This window comes from Serinus canaria, chromosome 2 (genome assembly GCF_022539315.1).
Source record: "Serinus canaria isolate serCan28SL12 chromosome 2, serCan2020, whole genome shotgun sequence".
In the NCBI taxonomy this organism is placed as follows: Eukaryota; Metazoa; Chordata; class Aves; order Passeriformes; family Fringillidae; genus Serinus; species Serinus canaria.
Genome location: NC_066315.1, coordinates 45,292,259 through 45,314,883, shown reverse-complemented (window position 1 = coordinate 45,314,883; position 22,625 = coordinate 45,292,259).

Below are 22,625 nucleotides of genomic sequence, written 5' to 3'. Positions count from 1 at the left end.
AGCAGACCTTGGGAGCAGGAGGAGAGTACTGGGAGTTCGGAATGGTTCAAGTGGTGCCCAGCTCATGCTGGGAGTGGAGCCTCCAGCAGGCATGTGCTGTAAAGGTGCTCTGGTCTCTCTGCTTAAATGGTGCATGATCATTTCTGGTGCTAGGGAAAAAGAAAAAAAAAGATCATCACTGAAACTCATGAGACCTGATTATTCTTTATCGTGACTTGATTCATTGAAAGGGAGGCCCTAATATTTAAGATCCATTTTGCTACCCATCTATGACAGAAAATCCAGGTTTCACTTAGCCTGGCTTGGGAAATGAGATGGTGTTACTAGACATCCTTCAGGCTGGAATTAGGTCCCTAGTGCACTGTGTTCTTTTCAATGGTGCGGACCAAATCACAACAGGCTCTAAATCAGTGCTATTATATATTGCTGCTAATTAAGGTTGCATAGACTTGGATTTGAGGAGGATTTTGAAGAGCTTATTTGTGTTTGCTTTTCTGCTGAAAACCGTTTAAAAATTTTTCATTAAGCTATATAAAACCAGATCATAATGTACAAAATCATATTTGCTGGAGAGGGTTTTCAGCACTCCCTACGAAGAAGTCCTTTATGATAATCTGAATTACAACAATTTGGCAGGAGGAGAAAGAAATGGAGGAATTTGTACAATTCCAGAAGCTGTTTTCTGACCGTGCCACTGTCACCCATACTCTGGGCAGCTGCCTTGCCCTGTCAGGCAGAGAGAAGTGGGTGCAACAAGACACTGCTTTGAACAGACGCCAGGTAGCCAGAGTTATGGCACTTAAATCAAAATTGGGTTGTGCTTTTTTCCTCTACATGATTTTCTCCAGAGGCTGGGTATCTATGTATGTGCTTTGGCACAGGGGCATGGTGCTCTATTCTACGTGTCTGATGTTGAATAATATTTAGTTGAACATACAGTGCTTCTAGTCTCAGAAAATCCTTCTGGAAGGAGGTCATTCATTTCAGTGTCAGGACAGGAAAAACAACTCAGCAAATATTTTCAGGAAATATGAAAACATAAAAAGCAGATGCATCTAATGGACCTCATAGTAGCATTTCAGCCCAGAGATTTTTATTTTGCAGTTTCTGTGATTTGATAGAATCTTTGACAATTGGAGTATTTATTGGTAAACAAATCCACTTTTACCTCCTTCTTCCCTCTCCCCTCCAATACATCCTTACTTATATCTTTACATGCATACTTGCCATCCATGTGTGAGGACACAGATTAGGGATAGGGGAATGCAGAGCTCCAGGGCCTTCTCTGTCTTATTTTCAGCTCTGAAAGGAAACTTTACTATTGAGCTTTAGGATATTTTTGGATACTGTCTTTTCTGTTGAAATTCTTTCACTCAAGTTAAAAAGACTTGAATATGCAGAGCAAAATATGCTTGAATATTTGGACCAAAACCTGACACTCAGCTACCCTTGCTGGAAAAGCACCCAATTCTTCTCACCTTGTCTGAGCCAATGAGTATTTACCCATTTCAGACTCACTCCACTTTAAGATGCTTGAAATTTCCCCTTTCTCTTCCCCTCCACCACAATCAATTTATTGCCCACTGCCAAAAACTGGGCATCTCTGCCCACTCTGTCTTGAGTGTTTCAGATCATCTTGCATCCACTCCATCCCACAGAGTAACCCCACATTTCCCATCCACCTCTCTGGAGCCTGACCTCGTGCCAAGGTTCTTCCTCAAATGCTTCCTCAAATCACGCCCCAACCCCTTCCCCAGGCTTTCCTTCATGTGATTTTTAACCACATCCTGGACCAAAAATCAGGCACTCAAGGATGCCTGCTCTCTGGATCACCTTTCCGTGGTGGTAATGACCTTGTTCCCCTGTGCATCTCTTCACAAAACTTACAGCACCTGGCAGAAAGAGTGGATGGGGCCTTTCATGCATCTCCAGCTCATTTTCCTTGCTCTGGGGGTGGTTCAGATGTTCCATCTCTCCTGCAGGGAGGGCCTGAACCACAGACCTTTGGAGGTGAAAAGGAGCAGCTTTCTGACCACCTGCATCCTCCTCAGTATGGGGAATAACTCTGGAGCCCAGAGAGGAAGCTGGCCCTGCACTGACCTTCTCTTTTTTCTTTCTAAAAAGAGGGAGAAAGAGGTTCTGGACAGCTCAGATGGACTTTTTTGTTTTGTTTTGTTCTGGCCATCTAACTGAAAATATCAATTATTTCCACAGTCACAGGCATTCTTCCAAACTCCCACTCTTCATGACTAGGGCTCCAGTGGAAATTTATAGATTCATTATCACAGAAGATTCAGCCTCGGCTCTTGGGTTTCTATAAACAACATTTTGCTCTTCTTTATGGCTACTTTCACCTCTTCAGAACTCAGTGCTAACAACACTGCTCCATGCACATCTGCACATGTGCTACCTGTGCTACCCAGCCACTCCTCTTTCTGTTGGAGCTGTGCCATTCTTGGCCTTTGTGCTTATTCTTTGTGTAGTCCAAGGTGTTCTTTTTGTAGTCCAAGGTGTAATTCAGCTGTTGCCACTGTGGCCCAAACACCTAAACTGCTTTTATTTCTTACAGCTGACAGAGGCCAAAATACTTCATGCTGCAAACCATCTCTGTGTTTAGCATAGTATATTGTAGGACTACCTTGCCATTAAGGCTGCCTTTCCAGGACAGGGCACAGCTGGAGAGTTCTTTGCCCTGCCTCCCTGAGCACAAAACCGGAGTGGAGTAGCTGGGATTAAGCCTGGCACACCTCGTGGTAAATTCCAGTGTGCTGGCAAACCCTCCTGTCCAGTTTGCTGCCAGTAGGAAAGGCACAACCAGCTACCAAGGGAGCAGAGCACAACATGGCTGTGGGACACCATCCCCAAAGGCTCAAACAAGAGATGGATCTTTCAAGGCTTAAAAGATGACCTCTTTCCTTGGGAGATGAAGGCATGTATTTTAACAAAGTTTCTCTGAAGTGCTATAAAGGGAAGACCAAAGCCATGAGGGAGGTTCCAGAATTTGGAGGCTCCCCAGAGCATGTTCTATGTGAATTTTGTGCTTACAGCTGGATGAATGCACAGTTCTTTCCTTCCAGAGCAGGGGTGGCCTGACATCTTTAAACCTGGACTTGGTATTCTAGTCAGTTTATGCCATTTTTGATCTCTGGGTCTTCAATTTAGACTCCATATGAACCACCCAGGATTTGGGAATGGCATTCCTCAAGCACAACCAAGGATCTGGAGCATGATATCCTGATGAAAAAACATTATATGTTCCCTAATTAGCACATGCTTATTAATGGAATTAGTTTCTTCTGTGGTTTAGAAGTCTAGCTGAAGTTTGACTGCAAACTCAGTAGTATGGTTGGTGACACATCATCCATGCTGCGGAAGTCCATAAAAGTACCATTTCTGCCACAAAAATTCACCACAAAGTAATGTAAGTTTTCCCAGCACTTTTGTTCATACTACACTTTAATGCATAAACCAGGTTTTTTATTCACTAGATAATAGATACTTCACATAATGAAAATTCATTCTGTGTAGCAGAAATACCAAGAAGAAGTGGATTCTTATAGCTGTTCAAGGGCTCAAAAGTGGATACTTGTATGCTTTCATGTTTGATTCTTGTTCCACATCACTTCAGAAGCATAATTTTTGTTGACAGAAAATTGGCCAGGCTTAATAAAACAAGGTATTTCTATATCAGCTTCTGAGTTCTTTCTAATGTGTTGTCATTTTAGGAGCTAATTGACTTCATAGGCAACTTACATTGGGACCAAATTTTCAAAGGCTTATGGCTCTGTGGAAAGATAATCCATAGGAATAAAATTTAAATAATACTAGCAAAGATTAATCTGTTTTATTTCCCAGGTCTACAAGATGCAGAGCACCACTGAATGTTATTTTAGGGAAAGAAACACATAGTAACACTCCCAGCTCATGAGATTCTCCCGGCTGTCACACACAGGTGGCACAGGGGCCATTTTGTCATGTCAGGAGAAGCAGAGCATCTCAAAGCACCTTCTGGCTGGTACAACAGGAAGCTGGAGAGATGACCCTCTAGATGTAATTCCATATCCCTTTAGAAGTTTACTGCCTCCATCTCCCACCAGCAGCTGCAGTTTCTGAACCTGCTACCTTCAGAGGAACCTGAGCTCCAAGAGCTGAAGTTGCTCAATTCAAGGGAAATAGATCCACTCGTTCCCTTGGGTGCTACTGCCTCCCATTTTGTTTTGCAAAGAGAAACAAATCACCGAAGAAGACTTCAGAGTCAGGTTGTCAGAAGATATTATGCAAATTACCAAATCACATGGGCTCATATTTAGAGCAGGCAAGTGAAAAGAGGGAAGTGTTTAGCTGTAACATAGTCTGAATTAACTGCCTGACTTTGAGGCATAAGATTGTCAAGTGACTTGCTCACTCAGATGACATGTAAGGTTGGAGGATAACAATCAGGTATCAGAACTGAACTTTTTGGTATAAGCAATTGTATGCTCTATACATAGATGTATGTGTAAAGAAATAAGGACAGACACACAGACACAGACACAGACACAGACACACATATACTGTTCAATTGTGCCCTCTTGTAAAGCCATCCTCATTGAAATTATCATGTACTGCACAAAGTCAGGGATTGTTACCACTTAAATAACTCTCATGCAGTCCTTCCTGTCTCATGACATTCAAACCTGTGGGCCTCAAGAGCAATCCAGCAAAGCTTTGGAATGGGAATTGGCTACAGGTACTGTTGTTTCTACTTTCAGTAGGAGACCCCTTAGGTCCCATGCTTTGCAGATTTGGGCGACTCATGTTTTGGATTACATTTCTTGCTAGATGTCAGAGGCAGCACGAGGATGATTATTGAAAGGGCATTCACTGTTCCCAGGCCAGCCCTTCCTCCTTCAGACAAGAAGATCTCTGCAAACTCTCCAGGGGTGCAGGTAAAAACAGAAGTGTGGAGTGCATTGGCTCCAATTTGAAATCCTTCATGGCTTTTCCCTGACTTGCTCAGCAGCTCTGGAAACATGTTTGGACAGAATGGGAAGTCATTTCTGCTCAAGCCCTGTTCAGCACTGGTTACCCAGAGAGGCACATTTCTCTGTTTATCAAAAAACATAAGTCCCATCTCCCAAAAACTGCAGTGCTTGTGTGGAATGGGAATGAACAGGACTGAAGAGAAGCAGCCTGAGGTCCAGAGAGATCAGGCTGAGGCACAGGAAGAAAAGTCACAGTGGCAATTGCCACTCTGGTGCAGCAGTTTGGGGTCCTGCTGAACTACTGATCAAAACCACCCCGTAAGCAGAGGCAATATCTTCTTCTTGCAGCATAACCCTGCCCTGTGAGTGTGAGAAAGCTGTCTGTCCCAGGAGGTCACCTGGCAGCAGCTCAGGCTGGGCAGGTGATTCTGAGCATGGTGGCCCCTCTTCCACAGGGCTCTCCTCTCCCAGACAGTCACACAGTTGCTGTTGTGGCCTCTGTTGTGGCCACAGAGCTGGGTCCTGCTTGTGGTCCTGCGGGCTTGGTCACATCTTGAGGGTGTTGCCTTCTAATGGCTGATACAGAAACAGGATCAAGTCCAAAAGGGAAGGTAGGTGGGCATGTTTCATTGAAGTCGAAGTTCCACAGGTTCACAGAATAGTAATACTAATAATATTACTAATAAAGGTGTGCTGGAATTACTGAATTGTGCATATCAGGTTTTCCTAAAGATTTCCATTCATATGTTACAGTGAATTACAGCTTATTTATATGTTCTGTAAGTACTTGAGTTCACAGGCGGGTCCTGACTTCCTGTGAATGATATAAAGCTGCCCACACCCCCATGCAACCTCTGAAACAGTTTGTCAGTGTCTTCAAATGAAAATGTGGCAAATACCCCCAGGACTCCCTTCAGAGGCTGTATTCTCCCTCCTGTGCTGCAGTCAGACAGCAAAGACTCCTCAGATGGGTGGAGGAAAACCTCCTTACACAAGCATTGCTCACACTGGTTTTGGTCTGTCACTTTCTCACACCATCACATCCCCACCTCCCACCCCTCACTGCTCTCTGTAACCTGGAGTTAAGAAAACTGTTCATCTGATAACTCCAGGAAAGGTCACAGCATTTGGTTTAGCATTTTACTGAAAGAATAAGAAGCCTGGTTCTCTGGAGTGCCAGGGATGATGATCTAGTGGCCTGTGCACAGGAAGAGAAGTTATAAATTCCTAAATCTTAATCCCAGCACTGACAATTACTTCTCTGGCAACCTTGAGCAAATTGCTTAACCTTTCTGCTTCTGCCTCTCTCCACAGCAAAATCGTGAATTCTGCCTCACCAGGTTTTTTTGAGAGTTAATTTTTTAATGTGTGGATTTAATTGTCCATCTGCTGGTGTTGGTTTTGTTCTGTATGTTTGTCTGTGTCTAACACAGCTGATATCCACTTCATGTGGATGTTCAGAGCCTGATGGAGAAACGTCAGACAGCAGTTTTACCTCACAAAGAGGTCTTCCAGCAGGCTTGGGACAGGAAGAACGATGACCAGAGGAAGTTAAAGGAGACCATTGACCTGCCAGATTGCCTTTCCTGTAGGAAACTTTCCTGGCTGTTCCAGAATGGGGCGAGAGGGTCGTGAGCATCACTGTTGATGTTTCAGATAAGGATCTCTGCCTCATCACCTGCTGCAGAAAGCTGGGCTGTGGCTTGGAAGAGGAATGATGCTGTAGATGAGCAACACGGTGTGCGTGCTGCAGATCTGCTGTCAAATGATAACTCACAATATTTAACTTTTAAGATGCATGGAATCAGGCCCCTCATGACATTTGCACTCTGAAAAGAGGATGAGTGAGGCAGCAGTGTATGCTCTGACAGTTTCACTTCTCTCCACATTCACCTATCAATGTTACTTCATGTGCCATTAATTAGACTTAATAGTCTATACTTTATCTCCCTTGTCATAACAAATTAAGTGTGAAAAATTCCAACAAAAAAAACCACAACCAACCACTCAAGTGATCTCAACATTAGCAAGCTCAGTTTTCCTGGCAACCTGAATTCAGCAAAGTGCTTCAGCATCTGCTTAAAGTTCAGCATGTGTTTAGGTGCTCTGTAGCTCTGAGGTGTTCTGGGACAGTACCAAGTGAAGGGCAAACCTCCAAGGTTGGGTTGCTCAACCTTCCAAACTGATGTTAGCAGTTCTGCCCTGGGCAAGTTCCTGTCTCCATTCCAGTGGCATTGTTTGCCTAAACAAATAGATGGTGGGTGCCTTTCATTTGTCACTGATCTTCAGCTTAAGGGCAAGTCACTCATTTGGAACCCAATTTTTCCAGCTCAGTGGCTACATTTCTGCTTCCAATCTGGCTGCTTATATATGAATTTTTAGTTAGGTAGGAGATCAGCTCTGAAAACTTTGGCTTCAGGCAGCAACTGCATTTCAAATAAGCTAGCCTGAGCATACATCACAGAAATGTGCTACACTCATAGCTGGGGATGGGGAGAGCTCTCAGAGATGCTACCCAACTATTTTTGGTTCCAACTTGGGTCTATATGCTCGCTCTCATATTCTCAGACTTGAAGAACATGAGCCATGCAAGTGGAAAACCTAAAAGACAGAAGTGTCACCTCTATTAAAGCCAACAGTTCCCCATATCTCACTTAAAATTTTTAACACCTTAAGGGGTCAAAACTGTAGGCTATAGAAATATTATCAAGAGCTTTTAAATATTTTGGCTTCCAAACCTGGCCCAAATGGAAAAACAAATGAGTTCAAAACAGGAAGGGAAAAAAAAAAAAGATCCTAAACCAAAGTGCTCACATTTTCACTGGATCTTGAGGGGTTTGACTTGAATTTTGTTGGATGGAGATTGTTCAGCTGTGCTTCTGTTTTTATTCCAAGTGTCTTCATGCACTCCAAAATGAGCACTAATACAAGAAGTAGCATGGCACAAAATAATCTAAATTTCTGCCTTCAGAGCAAAGCCCAGAAGAATGTGCTGCCATAAAGATTCCTGCTGTGCTGAGGTCCGAGGTCTGCCTATATCTTTATTGGCAAACTCCTGCAGGAACAGAGAGTAGGCAGAGTCATGACTTGAACCAAGTTGATTCTCACTGCTGCAATGAGAAATCAGTCCCTGCTGCTGCCAATTAAAGGGCTAATTGGGAAGTGGATCCTGAACCCTTGGAGAATTGCTATCTGAAGGAAATTTGCTGCCGCTGTCAAGGGTGTTGTGATACAGAGCCAGGCAAAGACTGAGCTAACAGTTGCTGGGATAAGCATTGGAAGGGAAAGTGCTGCTTGGGAAGAAAAGTATGATGCTTCAATATTTATGCAAGGTTTAAAGAGTATTTGAGATTTGGAAGAAAACAAGAATGAAGGCTTGCTTTCTTGAGATTCTGGGGCTTGTGTCCCAAAGACCAGCAGCAGGTAGTCTTTTTTTATGTCTAAAACTGCTCGGTATTTGTCATTAAAAATTTCCTGACATGTGGCATGCTGGACTTTTCCCATGGCCAGAGCATTTCAGGCTCTTTCCTGCTGAGGCCTAAGATAATGTTATTTATGTATAAATTCTTCCAGACTGTCTATTTTGTATTAACCATTGACCTTTGTCACCTTCCCTCTCTATCTATGGTCTCACCCCAAAAGCCAGCTGAGCTGATTAATTGTTAAGCCCTAACTCAAATTCAGGACTCTCATGTGAAATCAAAAGATTAAATCTAAGTTAAATCTGATTGCCCACTGGTGCAACCTCACAGAAATTGCTTAAGCTTAAACTAGGGATGAATTTGTCTGAGAGTCATTAATTGCTTTGGTTACTTGCATTTCGTTGCCTGAAAGACATTTAATACTCATTTATTTGTGGCAAAACAGTTTTACATCACAGCCATAGAAGGAAAAACAAGCAAACTATCCCAAGTTGCCAGGAAGCTATAATCCTCAGGGAATTTTCTCCTATGTAAATTGGAACTACCTCAGTAACAGAAGGTTACTGAGGGATACTTTAATAGGAGGGAGTGAAACAGATCTTCCATTGTGATCAGCCATGCAAGTTCTCCCTTTTCTTGGTAGAAGTAGGGTTGAATCTCAACACAGGAATATATCTGGATCACCACCCATCCCTGTACCATCATTTTGCCTTTCAGAAGGGTTCATTTTTTCCCCAGATGCTTTTCCAAGCTCCTTTGCCAGACTCTGCACTTTTAAGCTATGACTGGCAACAGATTCACAGCAAACCAGTGTGAAGAAAGAGGATTTTTCTCCTAGGATTCCTGACCTGAGCAGAAATAGGCAGTACTGGAAACAGTGCAAAACCCATCTTCCTTGAAAACTTTCCAGCCCATTTTTGCAGACTGTAGACATTTGGGCAGTACAGATGAACTCTGGATAACCACCCAAATTTTTGGGTTTACCCATTGCCTAAAATATCACAGACTGGAGGGCACTGTCCTGAACTGAGTCTCCAGGCGTTTTGAAACACACCCAGCCCTGGCTGAAGTGATCATTATAATCTGGCAAGGAAAGCAATCTGGATTCCAAACTGTAGCTATTTTTAAAATCATCTTGCCAAAGCCCTGTTGGAGACTGAAGAGAAAACCATTTTAGCCTGAAAAAGATGATCAGTAATTTCTTACTCTTGATGTAGCATTTGTTTGTAAGAAGCATAGAACTGCAGGTAAATTGCATACATCTTAGCAACTGTTAAGATTTGTAATCTTGCTGTAGAGTCCAAAATAATGGAAATAATGTTGTAAAAAGCCTCCAAACTCTGTTACAAATTTTAGCTACCACCTACTCACGGCCTCCCACGCACTCCAGGAAACCAGCTAGATTTCCCAGCTGCTCTGCAGCAAGCTCTTTACAAGCAAGAGTACAATTATACTCTATACAAGGCTGGAGGTTTCCCTCACAGATGACTTTGCTATCTTTTCTCACAACACAATAGGCCAGAGATGTCAAGCCATATGGTGGGCACATGCACCAGAGTAGTCAGGTGAAACAATGGTGAGGAAGTCTGGTTGTATTTAATGCCTTTGGGGATTCCCTTCCCAAAGAAGCTTGTTATTCCTGAAAAGAGACAAAATAAAATGTTCAAGGCCAGGTTAGATGGGGCTGTGAGAAACCTGGTCTAGTGGAAGGTGTCCCGGCCCATGGGGGTTGAGGTTGAAGCTGAATAATCTTTAAGGTCCCTCCCAAAACCAAAAAATTGGATTCTGTGAACAGCAGCATTAGAGAGCAGCTTTCAAAGGTGGTTGTGGGCAGGCTGTTGTCATCAACACCCATCCTGGGAAAGCCATTTGTGTAAAGAGTGGGAGAGAGCAAGGGTGACAGGAGAGCGTGATCAATGCAAAGAGGGGCCTAAACAGAAATAAGAGAGCAAGGTGTGAAATCCAGAGAAAGGACACTGTGAGCCACAGTACAGTGATTGAGAGTAGAAGATGACAGCAGTATCACCGGCTTTCGAGTGTGTGAAAGGAGGGACTCTGTGGCAGAGGTGGCTTGCTAGCAAATCTTTCACTGTTTTTACCTTCTATCTGCATAAGACAACAATGGATTATCTACATTTAATAAGAATTTATGAGTGATATTTAAAAGACTCAGTGATGCATTTAATAACCAAACATTCTTCCTGATTAGTGCTCATTTGATCTCTTGAGGATAGTGTTCCTTATGACTGAGGTTTTTAAAAAATGCCTTTGTCTCCCTATAGTTCATGCCAGAGTCCAGGGAAGCTACAGATCTCACAAATATCTGGGGAATTAATTTTCCTGAGAATGCATGAATTATATACCTTATACTTCTTTGGTTGCTCTCTCTCTCTCATTGCATCCTTTTGGAAGGATGCAGAAGTTGGAAAGAAGAAATCCTGCTGATTCTTCATTGAAGTTATTTTTTTTCCTTTCTTTGTCAGTTTTATGAAGACTCTTTGAGCATTAATGCAAATTCTTAGCCATTTACAAAGGTGAACAAAATTGATCTCAAGTAATCTGCATGAGTTTAGTAATTTAAATAAAACCGAAAAGGAATGAACCTGTGCCACTTGGCAGAGGCTGTTTCTCCTCTTCTCTGAGTCACATATTCCAAAATATGTTAGCTTGGATTCTCAGCTCTCCATCTGAGAGGCAGAGAAGAAACAGAGGTGTAGAGAATGGGAAAAGAATCACTATTTTTGACATTGAAAATTCAATTCTAGAGAGACTACTCCTTGTCTACTGCTTCTAGTCTTGAAGATAAACGGGAACGTGCAGTATCCTAGGAGAATAAGATTGCTGTGTGTCTCTGGTCACATCTCTTCTTTGGTATTCCTTATGTTTTTTGGGATTCCCACTAAGGAGAGGAAATCAGCCTTCCCCTTAGTCTTGCAAAGGTTTCTCTTTTCCACTCTAAACACCTCAAAGCCATTTTTATATTGGTTTCAGGGAAAGGGGCAGGAGTATACCCTAGTCATCTATCCCACTGCTGGCCTGAAATTACAGGCACACACTAAATGTCTGCTGCAGTCCAGGCAGTGCAGCATTTTTAACCTTCTGCTGTAGGAACTCTGAAAGCAGGATTTGTATCCAGAGGCTGCCAGCTGATGAATGGTGGCTGTTTCTTTCTCGTTTACTCTGTGACTACCTTCCGAAGTTAATCACCTTTCGACAGACATGGGCAAACAAATCTTTGCCCATCTCAACAGCCTTGTGTTCTCCTTTAGCCTAGGTTACTGTGACTCAGCAGGTGAGGGAAAACACTGAAGTGCTTCTCTAGGTTTTCCTACAAATCACCCCATCACAGAGAGGGATTTGACCACCCACAGCACAGTGGGATCTGGTCCCCTTTGCAGAAGCCCCTTGTCTGCATGCTGGCTTCGATGCCTTTAGCTGAACTCCTCAAAGAAGAGTTTTATAGGCAAGGGCATCAATATCGACCAGATCAGCCTTGATTTAACAACCATTCCTCCACAGCAAGGGGAAAATGCAATCCTCCCTGAATCTCCCCTGCCTTCTCCTCCATCTCCAGTGAGAACGTGCTGGCTGCAGCAGTGCAGGAGCTTTCACCCATTTTATTTTGCACAGACCAACCTCCACCACCTGCCTTTGCTTTATTTCCTCATAAGAGCCACAAAACTTTTGATGACCTTCCCTTTTGCTCCTGAAGAAAGGTTAACAGCCCTTGGGGCTTTTTGTTTTTCCTTCTCCTTCAAAAGTCAGCTTAGTTTTAATGATAAAAATAAACAAGACCATTGAAATGTCCCCATGGTATCCAAGCCTGGTTTAGCTCAGCAGAGGGGCACTTCCTCTCCTTTCTTTCGTCCATTAGGCCTGCCACTGAAACCTGTACTTGAATTTCAATGCTTTTTTTATATGGGCATGATTTATCTCCAACTTTTTCCTGCTAAGTTTGCTTCTCGAGCTTATTCTTTATTGCATCACAATAAAAGCATTATAAAACTCATGGCTGCCTACAAGAAAAGTTTCTCAGAGCAGTTAACACGAGAAGTCATTAATGAATGTTGCAGAAAATACTTGTCTTTTCTGTGTATATGCAGTTTATATACTGTGTTATTCTAATGACCAGTAAATAAAAAGCTATATATTTCTCCACAGCTCAGTCTAGAGCTATACATAGTAATGCCCATTCACAGAACCAGCCCTGTCTAGTGTGTGACAGATTGACACATACACAAATTCATCCTTATTTGAAATACCAAAATAAAAGTGCCTTCTGTACTTTCTGCAGAATATTTTCCTTGAAAATATTCTACCTTGAAATATTCATCTGTATCTACCTTGAAATGGGTCCAGGTAGATACAGATGAATTTTCTGCCATTTGTATCACTGCTTAAATGTATTATTCATTCAGAATGATTGATTTGGTGTTCTGTCCGCGTTGCTAAAATGCTACTGTCTGTTTGTCTGTCTGTTAATCTGTTTTGGCATCTTACAGATATAGACCTATAGAGAACAATTTTTGTTTCTGTTGAAGTAGTGACAAAAAAAAAAAAATCATAAAAAAGTAACCGTTTGATCTTTGAATTCATATGCATTAAAAAAAAATCTATACCACTGAGATGACTGAATAGCCAAAAGGACAGGTTTTTATATTCTGCCAGTGGTGTGCTAGGAGCACGGTGCATTTGTTTCTGCCTGATTAGTCGGATGCTGGGGCTGGGGAGCCAGGAGGAGACATGGCAGCAGAGGCAGGAGATGCTCCCCGTAAGATCATGACCTCCATTCCAGTGTCATTTCACACCTCAGGCACTGATCTTGTTACATCTCATAAGCTAAGCAAGGTCAGCCCTGGTCAGGCTAAGCGCTTGAATAGGAAACTTCTAAGGAAAAACTCAGGCACTGTGGAAAGCAGGGCTGGTGGCTGGGTAGGTGACATTATTCTCTTGGAGTTGGTACAAAAGATGTGCTCTTTTAAGAAGCCTCTGTGCATCCGCTGTGGCTCTGCTCCGGCAGCTAAAGGCACTGCCTCTCAGGTGAGCCAGACCCAGAGGCTGCAGCAGCTGAAGTTATTAACAGCATTTCTTCCCGTTTCCCCCTGGAGCAGAGGTGCTAACCCCACTGGCTGCCCAGGCTCCACACTGGGTGATTACAAGTGTCCCAGAGCTCCCTGCTGTAGTTCCCATACCAGAGGTCACACTTCACTCTACTGCATTGGCAAGCTGGCCCAGGCAGCATTGCTGGCAGGCTCTGTCCCCGAGCAACCTGCAGCTCAGGAGGAGGCAAAATGAACATATGTGCTGGGAAAGAAAACTCTGCTGCTTTGGAAGGGTGCTTACTCATGAAAGGGAAGTAATGAAAAGCCAAGAAATGCTCACGTGAAAATCAGCCTGGTGCCACCAGCTCTCCTGATCTCTTCCCTTGTGTTCCCAGTCCCAGTCTGTCTTCTCTTCTGAGGAGTCTTGACTCATCTGAGACACAAGTCCCTGTGATCCCCCGCTGTCTGCTGCAAGAAGGAGTGTTACACCCCTCATGTCCTGGCAGAAAGCTCCTTCTGCTGTTATGGGGTGAATGTATCCTTTTGCTGTAGTTTTGGACAGCAACATCAGGATTCTGGAAAGACAGGAGGACAACTGTGTTGTGCTTTGCTCATTGAATTAGATGCAGGACACACTGCTGAGGAAACCAGAAGGAAAAAATCTCTCCCCAATCCCATAGCTCCAATGCCAACTACACTTGGAAGTGTGCAGCTATATGGTACATGTTTAGAGAGATTACTAATTTGGGTATTTAATGAACACGCAAAACCCTCTTAGCCTTATTCCAGTGGTCTACTAATTTACTCTATTTTAATGCTGCATCTCATGCCTGAAAGTGCTCTGCTTAACATTTCAGTTGTGAATTTTCTGAAGTGGAAGGTGTTTCCTAACCCCACTTTCCATATCTCAGTTACAAAACAAGTGGTGAGACAAACACTCCATCAAAGTCCTAAAAATAAAGAAATTCAGGTGAGCAAAACTAGAACCAGCCAAAATATTTTGCCTGGTGTTCAGATTAAAGGCTTGTTATCTCAGTTCAGCATAAGGAAGTGCTTTAGAAGACAAGGGCTCATTGCTGTCTCTCCCCTGTTGCTGTGGGCACTCCTCTGCCAGTTTGCCCTGTAACTGGGTGTGCTCACATCCGAGCAGTCGGGCACAGCCATGGGTGCCTCCAGCTGCAGGCACGGCACAGATGGCAATGCTGCTATTATGGACCTAAATTCTGAAACTTTTGACTTCATGAGCATTTCAGACCTAGTGCAGGCTCCCTGGCTAGTGTCTGGAGTGGTTCTTCAGAGCCCCACTGCTGGCACAACAAACAAACAGTCAAAAACTGCCCAAAATTCCACTTGAGGGTCATTAGAAACACTCTTTGTATTTGACGTCTGCTTTCCAGGTTGCCTACAACATGCCGTGCCCCAAAATGGCATTGGGTGAACAATTGTCATTTTCTGTGATAGATAACTCTCTCAAATCCCCTACATTTGTGTTTGTTGCTGTTGTGATTCTTCACCTGCTGCCCTTTATCTAGCAAAGAGAGGTGAGTTCAAAGACTGCTCTAGAGGTCTGTTATGTCTTAATGATGAGGTGAAGTTGGAAGGTCTGGTGTATTATGAACTTAATAGGGCATTCTTCTCATTTAGACTGACATCCTTTACATGGAGTTGTGAAAAGGACAAGGCATGGACAACTGATCACAAGCAATTGATTTATTAAGAAATAAATGCCCCTTAGCTGTAAGTGAGGGTCCAATAAGGGAAACAAATATTTAATAAGCCCATATAATCCCACTGGAGTCACAATGGCCTTACGTCCCCATTGTCTTCTCCCACTTGCTTTACTTTGCTACATGAAGCCATCAGATAAAAAATTATAATGATAATAAATAATAGCGCTCTGTGAATAACTGAGATTTTTATTTTTTCTGCTATGCTGAGAAATCATAAGAAAAATTTATTTGCAGCTGTCCTGCAATGAAATCTTTCCAACATTTTTTGGCAATCAATTTAAGTTAACTGTAGCATTTTCTTCAGCCTCAGATTAATTTTTTTCTCTGACTTAAGCATCTACAAGATTTTTTAATTACAAAATAAATTGAAAGAAGTATCAGAAGTGGCAGAAGTTAGCGGAAAAGAAGTGGCACTAATTTTTTCTCAATACCAGAATGAAAGCTTTAGATTGTTTTTACTGAATTATGGTTTGCAGCAGCACAAACCAACTGAAATTTTCAAACAATTTTATTTTCACCAAATCAGTTGTTTTCTCTGAGGAAAAGGTAATGCTATGAAGGGATTTGCCACTCATTACTTGTGTTCCCAGTGTTAATGTTGTAGCTGTTTATTCCAGGCACTCCATGCTCCTGTAGAAAACCCAGAGTAATGTGCATGAGACTGATATATACATACAGCAAGGAATTTTATTATGGAAAATTTACTCCAAAACCCCAAATTCCTTTTGGGGTTTTGGAGTAAATCTGTACAGATGAAACCGATGCCTGAAGGACCAAGACCACCCAATTTTTCTTCTGATGAACTTTTCATGGTTTTGAGATTAAAGTACCACACAACTTCCATCACAGATATTTTCTGCAACAATTCCAAAGAGCTAAACACAGGGGTATAAATCCATCTGTGCCTGCTTTCACAGAGACCAGGACAGACTATATTAAGACTGTGCTAGAAGAAAGACAATGCATTTGGGTTGGTCAGGAAACAGAGTCAAACCTAGAGCTCCAGCTAGCATTGACAGACAAAAATAAGTAGCTGAGTAGCTACAAGTTATAGAGGAAACAGTGTAATACATTCATTTGTTCCAGGAAGTGATGTCCAGCTATTGTAAATGGGAAGTGGTGAAACCCAATGGGTAGAGCGACAGAGGGGAGTCTGTAAGGGTTTGTATGACTCCCCTAGTGCCTTCTAGATGAACCTGGCTGCTCACCTCCCCTCTGCTTCCACCCTCCCCTATTTATTCCCACAACACCCTGTTGTGTGTGGACCTGAGACACTGAGAAGCAAAACAACTTTGTGAAAAGTCACACTGAAAACCAGGAATACAGTTGTCCCTTGGGCTTTCTCATTGTAGGTTGGCATGCAACCAGGAGACCTGTTCTTTTCAGCAAGATTTTGGGTCTGCCACACTGAATAAATAACATTATTTTGGACTGTCTGCTTATTTGTCCTTTTATAAACCAGTAGGGAAGAAAAAAAAAAAGCATGGCAGTTTGCCTTTTTCTTTTTAGAGGTGCTTCCTGCAATAAGAGCCACCGGGTCTCTGTCTTCACTTACATATTCCTACTTGTGCAAGGTGGGCTGCCCCACTATTTTGGTAAAGTAAATGTCAAGCTGAGGAAAGGCAGACAGACAGGCAAGTAAATTGAAGGGTTAGTGCCTGAACAGCTGTTTGATAACATGAATGCATTATGACTGCAATAGAGTAACCTGTGAAGAGGGTCATCAGGAGCTCAGCCATGTAGAAAAAACACAGTTGCACTTGGCATACTGTACCAATTAAGCTGGATGTGTCCGAAACAGCAGCTGCCAAATGAGAAGAGGGAGGCAATGGGAGAATGGGGCTGCTTCTGTAGTGAAGATTCCAGCAGCTCTTCTGGAGTAAGAGCTGAGCCAACCCAGGGTTAAGCAGCCACTCCATGCAAGGAGAATGGCCATGATAAAATTATTAATTTGTGTCACAAAATAGGCAAATTCGCAAAAAGTGCGTCCATCTCCTCATGGTCACCAGACTCCAAGAGAAAGAGATGTTTCTGAGCCTGAGGAAGAAGCAGAGCCCTGTGACAAAGCCATGAAGAGAGTGTTCTCTTTCCCTATGGACATTTTTTTAGATGCATTTCTGGGCAAGGAAACCTGGCAGCCAGGCAGGCGCTGAAATTCGCCGTAACTTTGTTCACAGTGGGACACGCGCTCGCGCTGACCAGCGGCCGCTGGATCCACCTCTTGGTGTGCCTGAAACAGAGCTTTTCATGTTCAAAGGGGACAGAAGGTTTGAAGGTTTGGAAGCTGGTGCAGGGTATGAAGGCGCCTGCCTCTGATCTTCATATGCCTCAGTTCTTCCAGGAAAACCCAAGCCGATTGCTGCTTTAAAAGGCTATTTAATTTTAAAATTTCCCCCATACCCATTATTAAGCCAGCATGATTTTCATCACAGAAAAGGTTTGTGCCACGTGAAGAAAAGGTAAGGAAACATGAGGAGGACCCTTGCATGTACTAAAAATAGCATGGGGGGGGAACCACCAAGGAAGTCACTTCACAGGAGATAGGAATTGAGTGGCTTCCACTCTGTGAGGCTTTGCCGAGCCCAACTAATTAATGTTTGTAAAGCACTTTGAAGATGAAAAGCACCAATTTATCTCTAAGTTTAATTATTTGGATCAAGTTACTTTAGACTTTCGCTAGCTACCTTCAAACACCACTGAACTCTTCCCTCTAAATCGTGAGCAAGCTCAAGACAGAGTTTCACAAGTCAGAACCACAGCAGGGTCTTGCAATGATGGCTCTTGTGGATGGAGGGTGAGCTCAATATATACACCTTGACTTTGACTTTACTGGACCTGGGGTTTTCAGACACGCTTAAAGAAGGGTTCCTGTTGAGTTCCTAATGAATTTCAGCCACCTTTAAATTTACAGTGAAAAATTAGGGCTTTTTAAGGCTGGCAATTAGAAAGAAACCAATTTTGGATGGACTCACATTTACACTGCACAATCACGTTTCTCATACATGTGATTAGCACCAGTGACAGAACGTGAACTCTTGATAACAGTGTGCGTGCTAGCAGGTGACAGATATTAAACACATGAATACCAACACAGATGGAGATGTACCAACTGGAGGAAATGCAAGGAAAATAATCACTTAAACAGCCTATTCCACTCTTGGGAAGAGAAGGGCTTTAAACAGACAGGAATAAAATCTTTGGATAGCTCATCAGGTGAGATAAATATACATGATGCCTTAGACTGCAAACTTTATTTTGAAATGGACCAATATTGTTCACACTCATATGGCTAATATTCTCTCTTTCCTTTTCCAGAACAAGTAGTTAAAAGATTCCTCATCACATTACTACACCTGTCTTTGCAAGTGAGGCATTTTTCTTCTTCAAATAGCATCCCCAGGGGACATTTAATTCTGAATGATTTTCTCATTAAAAATATGGTTCTACTCATGAGAAACAGAATGTCCTAGTAAAATAGGGCATGTCAGGACCAGAGATTTATGGGTTCAACACCAAGACTGAAATCGTGATTACTGAATAGAAGTATCTACAGAATTAATAATAATTTTGGGATCTCCACTCATCTCAGTAGGATGCTGCTCATCATTTTCTGATGATTAAATAGGGAAATGTTCCTCATCACTTGTAAACTCTAATCACAAGCACAATATTAGCTCTAAGGATGAAAAAACATCATCAGGCATAGATAACTCAGGGGTTTGCCCAAACTGAACTTGGAAATAGTGCAGGAAACACTGTTTGCTGCATCGCCTCTGCACCTCCTGATTTAGCTGTAGACTAGACAGCTGAAACATGGATGTCTTCTCTAAATCTACCATTTTCTCAGGAATATCCTGGGAGACTTTGCAAGATTTCCAGGCTAGCCTTTAGCTTAGCAAGGTTTGCACACAAACAGTACAGAAGCTCTGGAAATTTTGGGCCCCTTCTCCTGGCATTTGCAAGAGACAGCACCCAGGGGTGTTTTCCCTGAAAGGTGCTTTTAGGGTAAAGGCTGTTTGCTTGTGCCCACAGCACTCACTCACCTGGGAGCAGCTGCTCACTGGAAATAGACAGTCAGATCTGACCTCTGCTTTTGGGAGGAGATTCAAAGGCTCTGACAGGGAAGCCTCCCTGAAACAAAGAAGGAAATCTGTGCACAGGAGCCAATATTTGTTCTTTCCCTTCTTTAAGGGAGACCCTATTCTGCAATATCGTGAAGAGGGTTCCAGTTAGGGAACTGAGACTGGATCTTTTATTAATGCATACAGACTGTGACTGGGGTCTGCTCCAGCAGCCATGCACTTCTGCCATGGGCAGTGGATCCATACATGTGCATTTTTTACCTCCTTTTTATCTGCAGTGCAGGTTTCCATTACACATTCTGCACTTGTTTCATACACACACAATTCCTGTAGAAATCAATTGAAGTCCTATGTGCAGAAAAACCACAGAAAGTGCAAGAGAGATTTGCACCATGGATTAAGAGATTTTCAGCCCTGATCAAAGAAGAATTTTGTCCGAGGTTTGTAAAGCACTTTTGAATCCTTCTTGATGAAAGGCACTATAAAAATGTAAAGCTGCTGTTGTTGGTAATGTTCCCTTGGCACACAACAGGAGGAAAGATGCTGAAATTAAAGCCACATATATTAATATTGATTAAGAAATAAGCAAATTCCTCAAGAATTTGATCTGCCTTTCATTATGTGCACTTGATCTTCCATTTTCAAACAGGGCATAGTTATGTCCTAGAAAATAACAGCCTTGAACTCCACCAAACCAGAACTACAGATTATATATTATTATATATAATTTTGGAAATCTGTCTGGAATACACCATAAAGCAGGAATAAAAGAAAAACTGTAAGGACATTTGTATTTGTCAGTGTCTCCCCAGACAGAGCCCCGAGGATATGATATTCTTAGAATAAAGCTTTCATTTCACAGTGCATCAGTGGGAAAATTAACAAGCTCTCCTCGTGCTGTTCCATAATTCATTTTCTTTGTTTTAGATATTGAGCTGAGCTGGTACAGTAACTTAAATAGATAGAGGAGATCTTAAGCACAGATTTGGATTCTGGCTGGTTTGGGTTGTTTAGTTTTGTTTTGCTTTTCTCCTCCTTTACACTGCAACTTCCTGGTGTCTGAATAAGAAGTTGCCTCAATTTATTTTAGCACTTGCCTTTTAAATGGAAAGTGCCAAATGCTGCTATAATAATTTAAAATACATCAGAGCAGGCTCCCTTCAGTTAGTGTAAGGGGTGTAAGCTGCATCTCCTGCAGCACCAGAAGCAGTGCTCAATCCTCAGAGAGAGTCTGCTTGTCTCCACCAGTGGCAATAGGAGCCCAAGATACCACAAAGCTCAGAGAGAAGTTCCTTGGGGTGAGATCAACCACCACTTTTGCTCCACCTGAATCTCAATTAACAACAGGCAATTACCTTGACAGACAGCAAATTTTGCTGTTGTTTTCTGGAAATGCATAGTTACTTTTTTGCAGAAAATCACACAAATACTTCTGAAGCAAAAGCGATATTCCTGACTCTGCTTTATACCAAGAAACTCCTTCTGTCCTTAGAATCCTGGACTCCAGAAACCAAGAGGGGAGGCCATAGCAAAGCTAACTTTTCTCAGTGAGAAAAGAGCTTGAACAGCAAAAACATCCAAAAATTTGAGAAAGTCTTATTCCTTTCTCCAGCACTGCTCATTCAGGTGTTGAGGAAAAAGAAACTCCAGCAGTTTCTTTTCAAAACTCCAGTTTGAATGTTTAAATATGTGTTAATAATAACAGGAAGGGTGGAGAAGGTGCTGTGGTATTCAGAGCTCCAACACTGTTTCAGAAACATCACTCCTTGCAAGCCCCTCTGCCTGCACATGAGCAGAGATCAGCATGTGGCTTCTCCCAAACATCCCCAGCCAAGTGCTTGCCCACTTTCCAATGAAAGCTCTTCTTATCATTTTAGAAAATGATTACCTACATCCTTATCCTTCAACAACAAAAAAAGTAAATTCTGGGGGAAAGTGTGAGATGCCTAGTACACAGCACCCTGCTGGGGACTCACACAGCTTTGGCTTGGTTCTGGCCTTGCTCCTTGGCTATGCTTGTACAGCCTTTCAGAAAATTCAATCCTCTAAAAGAACTGTTCTGTCCTGCTCAGTCAGGAACAGCAACTGAGCTCAAAGGACATAGTCTGAGGTGCTATCTGTCATAAAATAGAATCCAAAACAGAATTATCACTTCATACTTTTAAATGGTCTGGTAGGTGAAGGGAGGCATTGACCTCAATGCCTTGCCACCCTTATGAAAAATTTTGTTAGTATTTAGTGAAAACTAACATTAGCCAAATGCATAGAAAATATCCTTGTTATGAACAAAATGTTGAGTTGCAGTTGAGAGAGCTGACAAAATGAAATGCAGTCCTAGGGCATGTGTAGTAGGAAAGCCATCCCTGTTCCCCACAGATAACCTCAAAGACTTGCTTGCTGCATCCCCTTGTCTATCTGCTTGCTGTTGGTAGCACATCCCAGTGTCAGGCCACTGGGTTTATAAGATGGCAATCTGAAACTGGATGAAGCCCATGTCACTGTGAAGTGAGAAAATGCATTCAGCTGGTATTTTTCAATAAGAAGTGATGCTATCTGGTCCAGAGAGATCTCTTTGCCTATGCCCATCTATACAGTGGCATTATTGCAACACAAATAATAGTGGAGGCAGCAAGTGGTGAAAATGTATCTTCCCTAGGATACGCTTCCTCCTTATCACAGCCAGTAATAGAACTGTATTATTCTGGCTTTTGGAAGTGATAAGGCTGTTCTTGCAAGTGCCCCCAGTGGCTTCTGGCATCAGCTGGCATTGTTCAGTGCTCTGCAAGAGTGAAGCTCTGCGGGAGCTCTCCCAAGGGAGGATGAGGATGCTCTGGTGATGATAACCCTCCTGGGTATCTGACTGCAATGCTGCTCATCCAGAGGGTCATGACCACAACTGTGACCCCAGTCCGTGGTGGGGTATGCTGTGTCCTGGATCTGGCTCTTCCCCATCCTGCCAACAACAGTAAGGAGCCCTGCCTCTGTCTGCAGTGCACATTTCTTATTCTACAGCCACGTAGATGACAGACAATACCCTCTCATGTCTGACACCTGTGCTTATATAGCTGGGCATACTTTGAGTGTTTGCATAAATGTTTCAAAACGCCATTAAATTACTAAAAACAAACAGGGTCCAAAAGTTAGGGAAAGATGAAGAAAAAATGCTGTACTGAAATTTTCAAGTTCAATGAATCTGCTTTGTGCAACAATCACAACTAGCCAATCACAACCCCAGTATTCCCTTTGATGTGTATAAAATGTATTTTTAATTTCACTAGGCTGCTGCTCACTCTTATTTGAAAGGATATTTGAAAGACTCTCTGGGAATTACTGGATTCCCTAGTTTTACTACCTCTGTCATGTCACCTCTTAATTTTCTCTTGTG